This window comes from Haliotis asinina, chromosome 5, assembly GCF_037392515.1.
Source record: "Haliotis asinina isolate JCU_RB_2024 chromosome 5, JCU_Hal_asi_v2, whole genome shotgun sequence".
Lineage (NCBI taxonomy): Eukaryota > Metazoa > Mollusca > Gastropoda > Lepetellida > Haliotidae > Haliotis > Haliotis asinina.
The window spans coordinates 59,385,923-59,392,380 of NC_090284.1; positions in this window are offsets into that span (position 1 = coordinate 59,385,923).

A 6,458-nucleotide genomic window follows, 5' to 3' on the forward strand; every position below is an offset into this window, starting at 1 on the left:
TCAAAACTTTGACACATGTGCATCCCTGCCTGAAGCAGGTTCCGTTGTGCCAGTACGCTGTGAGCATGTGTTTATGAATCTCTGAGCTAGAGATGCGTGCGTAGTGATGAAATCAGTGGTTCCTGTAATTTGTAAACCCCATAAACACATGCATCGACAAGGGAATGACGTGGAATTAATTTGCTGAAGTGGCTACAGAAAAAAACTGTATTTTTGGACGTAGCTACATAGGCGAAACATCCCGAAAGTGAAAGAACATCATACTTCCGTTACCATACTTCTGTTCAGCCATGCCAGATGACACCAAATCAATCAGTCATGCCCGATGACACCAACTTTAATCCCAGTCACAAAATAACTGGACTAACATCACCATTCTTGCAATGAAACTGACTTCATCAAACGCAAACTCCCCGAAGTCAAACACAACAAAAGTCCATCATCAACCAAGATCAAGGGTACTTCATCTCATCAGCCTCTGATGCACTCCTGAACCAAACCCAATCAACTGTGCCAACATCGTCTTTCTAAACTACTTCCTTAATTTATATATCTCTTTCTTATATCCTTTTGTTAATTCAATTAGCGAATTATGTCATGTTACACTCTATATATAAATATCCCCTCCTCTACATGTTCCGTTTCTTCTCGGGCCCATGACGATCCGGCATAGAGTTTATCTTCAGTAACATATGCTTGTTGGAAGACGTGACTAACGGGATCGGGTGGTCAGGCTCACTGACCTGGATGACACATGTGATTGGTCCCCAATTGTGTAGGCGGATGCTCATACTGTTGATGACCGGATTGTCTGGTCCAGACTCGATTATTTACAGACCGCCGCCACATGGCTGGAATATTGCTGAGTGCGGCGTAAAACTAAACTCACTCACTCCCATTCCTTCTTGAGAACTGTACAAGAATATGTATCGAAACGCCGCCCTCACGAAATAATCCATAAAACGAGTCAGTATTATACCTTCCAAGAGAACTAAAATGCCACTCAAAGAAGTCGTATCAACATTGTCATTGTGTGTACACTGAAATGTACATTCTGTACGCTTTACGTGAATACTTTCAAAAGCATACCCTTGTATAAATATGTAACTGTGAAATATGGCTGATCAGTGACAGAAACGGGAACGTCAAGTCACTAGAGTAGCTGCAGTAACTAAGCTGTGTGTTGGATCTTTAGAGTACAGTCTTTCGCAGATTGTTTTGGGGCTAGTGACGTTTGTAAAAATAGTCCAATCCAGTTTACAACTGTATAATCGTGTTTGCATATCGAGTGTTAGGTTGAAGACATTTGTGTGCTTATAATGAACAGAAAAATGCATTGCCGTGTTTTTCTTTTTAATATATGCCTTTTGATATTTATCTAATGCAATGACATTTTCCTGTGACATATTCGTTTATATGTTTTCAGTGCAAGGCCTTGCGCCAAGACGTGGTGGCCATAATCACCAGTAGAATGTATGCTCTTGATTAAATCGAGATTAATTCGGGAGTTAACGGGACTCGTTGAATCATGTTATATATCTAATTATTATGATCATGGAAATATTTTTGTAACTTTACATGTATGTCTAAAACGTTGTGATTTACTACATTATTACATAACTCCACATGCAGAGACGCTAAGTAATGAAACATGTCTTGAAAAACGTCTGCAGAAGCATTTTTATAAAGTACATCTACACATTAACACACATTGGCTCACACTGAGATAAATGGGATAAACCAATTACAAGTCAAACATATTATTATGAAATAATTTCCAAATATGACGAGGAATATCATTTGAAAATTGTTTTTATTTTATTATATTTTCTCTTTCACTGTGACATATAATACTCCTTAACACATGTGCATGACAGTATCAGATGGATATATTTTTAATGTCTAAACTATAATCCAATAATCAACAGTGTCATTAAATTGAATCTATATTAAGGTTGTGTCATTACCCATGAGAATCAAATAATGTAGTTCATCCTTGTGTCAGTTGTAGGAAAGGATATCTAACACCGTAAAAAATCGTTATAATATCAGTATTTGTGGTAAGATGGATTATAAAAAGTCGATGACCTGTCTAGTTCTGTACACAAATATGTCAACCAGAGGCTACCACAGGCTAAAAGAGGCTACCAGAAGCTACCAGATGCTACCAGAGGATACCAGAAGCCTGGACTCTTATTCTCGAAACGTTCGTAGCCCTACGAATTCTTAACTTTGATGGTTCCCAATGTGTTACGAATAGGCCTTAGAAATTCGTAGGGCTACGAACGTTTCGAGAATAGCTAGCCAGGTTCGCTGACTTGTTTCAAACATGTTAGTGTATCTCATTTGCGTAGATCGGTGCTCATGATGGTGATAACTGGATTTTGTGGTCCACACTCGATTATTTTATAGTCCACCGTATAGCTGGAATATGTGCTGAGTGCAGCGTAAAACAACAAACACCAAAATAGATTTTTTTAGATGCCTTTGTATTTAAAGACACCCGGTGTCATGCTATTTCACAATCCTTATAATTTGAATTAAATAATCTTAGAACAACAGCCCTCTTTGACACAGTAGAAAACATTTAAAACAAGTTAGTACATGTGACGGTCTTAACACTCATTTTACACAAGGTAGTCTTCTCCTGTAAGAATCTTTCCACACAGACACGATTACTTGTGCTTTTATGAGCTTAGAGGTGTTCATCCTTAACTTTACATTTTCACAATAAAGAATTACTAACACAAATTTTATGGGTATCGGTATAATTGGTCGCTTAAAATATTTATTAAGAACATATTGTCAGCCTGGATGGATCCTCGCATATTTTGAATAAAAACATTGGAATGATGGCATCCAACTAAAAAAATGTACATTGATTATTTTCTCTTGTAACGCATTTAGTCGGAGCCTCTACGCAATACTAAGGTACATAATTGACAAGGAAAATTACATTACTTGTCACAATATTTGAAATGATACAACAAGATGCCAATTTTATTGATGTTCAAAACACACAATTTGTATCAAAGTGAATAAAGTGCCAGTGCATGGAATTATCTCTTTTATAAAGGAATCAGATAAGTTCACAGAAGAATCTATGGAAGTTACCCTTGAAGCGTTACGTATCACATTTATCAATGTTCCCCTGTCCAGTATGTATATATTTATTTACATTATTTTCTAACATTGAGTAATATCGAATACACTACCAACATAGTCATTATGCTATTATAATCTTTACATCGTATTACTCAATATATATCATATCAAACCATTTTAAGCAATCACCCTACTTTCAAATTTCGTTGTAAAGTATAGTATTGCAGAGCTGTGTGTCATTTTAGGGGCTATTAAGTAATTTCTGTTGGCTTTGAGGGCGGGATACAAATATAGTTTCGTTTCGGTGATGTGAAATCATGGTAACGAAATCCTATACGAGAAGCGGTTATTAATCTGGTGTCGGTTTCCAGCTGATCTGAAAAACATTGCAGTATAGTCGCCAACATAAGACGACTTCGGTGGAGGGTCTTGTATATATACAAGATACTGGTGATGATATGCAATGAATGCATAGTTAATGAAGTGTTTATAAGTCACATTTGAGTCTTCCCTTAAATATTGCTAAATGCGGCGTAAAAGTAAACTCATTCAGTATGGCAGCAATGTGAACGTTGTCTGTGAATAATCCTGTTTGGACGGACAATTCAATGACTGATGTACTTAGAGACAGCCATGACCCTAGAAGCATTTGATGAGGTGCACCACGCAAATTAACGGACGTGACAAACCGATCCCGTAAGCCGTGTTTTAATCCAAGAATAGTCGGCTGTTACGACAAGCGTTGAGTGAGCAAAACCACTTCTACCCAGTATCGTCAAGGCTTATTCCATGTATTTGTTTGTTGGTAACGCTACACCCAGCAATATTCCTTTTACATGAGGGCGTGAGCTGTAAATAATCGCATTTGGACCAAACAACCCAGTGACGGACACCTTGAGCATCTGTCCTCATAACTGGGATACGATGACGTGGCAGCCAAGTCATCAAGCCTGACCCCCCATCCCGTTAGTCGATCTTACGACAAGCAGATCTTCGGCTATAAATCTCAACTCCATACAACAAAGAACAATATTAATGTGACGCTGGTCTGTGATAGGGGTGTATGTACGTCAATATAGCGACGCCCCTCTCAGTGTCATCTCCCCACCAAATTGGTACGAGTGGTCCGTCTCGGCGGTTGAGCTGAAGCTGTGTCAGCGTACCTTTACGGCATGGGTCGATGCTCACAATATCACTCACTTGATTTCTCTCCAGACTCGGTTATGAACAGGCCTCATCCATGTAGTTGGAATGCCGCTCAGTGCGACACTAAAGAACGCACGCACCCGCATGCAAAATGAGTTCGGGTGACAATATTTGCTGCGATAGCTAGCCCACCCCACTTCATACCCACCAATGCCTCCAGACAGAATGGTTCAGACACAATTACTTTCCCCGTGGTATGGCTCGAATGCTACTGTGGTATCAAACAACATTCATTCACTCACGTCTGGAAAGCCTCTGATTGTTTGGGGAAACCAGGACGTGGGTATGTTTCATTTCGTTTTGAATCCCAGTAATTATTGCAGTACTTCATTCTGAAACAGCTAATGCCATAATGCTGTAGGTCATGCTTTTGATTTGCAAAACGTGATAGGTAGTGTGGTTGGTTAGGTGCTAGATTGATTGGCTGGTAATAGTGTGATGGGTGTGAGACTATCAAGGTAAGGGGAAATCTGATTTGTAATACGAATGAGGTACATCATTACGTTATAATCAATAACCGGTTTCAGTGTAAGGGCGTCGATTAAGAAAGTGTTAACTCTGTTATAACCAAGCTGTAAGGTTATACCTGTCTATATTACAACCATTAACATTGTAAAGCCGTCACTTACCTCGTTAGGACACTGAAAACGATAAAATGAACTATGCTTCGATGATGCCCAAAATGAACCTTTCGAAAACGTTGGAAATCTGTGTGGCTGAAAATGGATTAGACGTTGGTGAACAAAATATGTTTTGAAATCTTAATTCATTTAATGCTAAACATATTCGATTTTCTGGGTCTGGATATTCTGAATAGTGTAAATCTTGTACTCTAATATATGGTGTGTTTACTAAAAAAGTAAAAGTACATCTTTCTTGTCACGTAGCCATTGAACTGCGCATGTACTAGGAGTTAAAGTGCATATCGCTTGTCACGCATCCCCTGTATTTGTTGTGTGTGTACTATTACATCATCTGCCTGCTCTTCGACTTGCACCAGTTTGCAAATGACATCTGTGACGAAACAAAGTTGTCCTTGTCGTTCCAATGGCGATGATGCTCTTCAGACATTGGAACAACTTCCTGCCGGATAAGGGAGTTTTGAGATGTAAACCACAAACCTGCAGCAAACTGTGTCCATTTAGACTGTGTAAGCCCCCGCCATGTCAACAGATTAGCTCCAGACACCTGCTACATCACAAATCGTCCAGCATACGCAGTCCGGACTTCAAGTACCTCGATGTTCGATACTGACAGAGTTCTGCCATAATACATCACTTGTATCTCAACCCCATTTGATGTTATCATTTTAGATGGAACGTTATGACCTCGTTTTAAACTATATCATACATATCGAAACTCCGCAACTGTCGACTTAAAATTAACTCGATGTATGTGCGACAGAAGCTGGACATACCTACTTATTAGGAAACTGTGAACATGACCGAGGTCATCTTGACTGACTTTCAAGATGACTTAAACACCATCTCTGCATTCTGGGTTCGATTCTAAAATGGGTACTGCTAAGTGACTGAGTGAGTTTAGTTTTACGCCGCACTCAGCAATATTCCAGCTATATGGAGGCGATCTGTAAATAATCGAGTCTGGACCAGACAATCCAGTGATCAGCATGAGCATCGATCTGCACAACTGGGAACCGATGACATGTGTCGACCAAGTCAGCGAGTTTGACCACCCGATCCCGTTAGTCGCCTCTTACGACAAGCACAGTTGCCTTTTATGGCAAGCATGGATTGCTGAATGCCTATTCTAACCCGGGACATTCACGGGTCTAATTATGGCAAGCATGTGGTACTTCTCATACATACTATTCTTAGTGACGTCAACAGACAATGTATAACGTGTACATTGCTAATACGGGCACTGAGTTAATCCCTCACACACACAACTGAATATTTTAACAGTTAGATTCACTCGTGATCCTTTGACGATTAACCCTTCACTGTCTATTCTCCATAGTGGTGTAACTATAAAAGTTCACTGAAGGTTTGTTTATATAATATTCAATATTCAGACAGTCTGTTTGGTTTTACGTCGTTTTCAGCAAAATCAAGATCGTGCACAATATGGGATTCATATTCCGACCCGAACGTATTCCGTCCGTTTTATGGAACCTATTTTGGGGA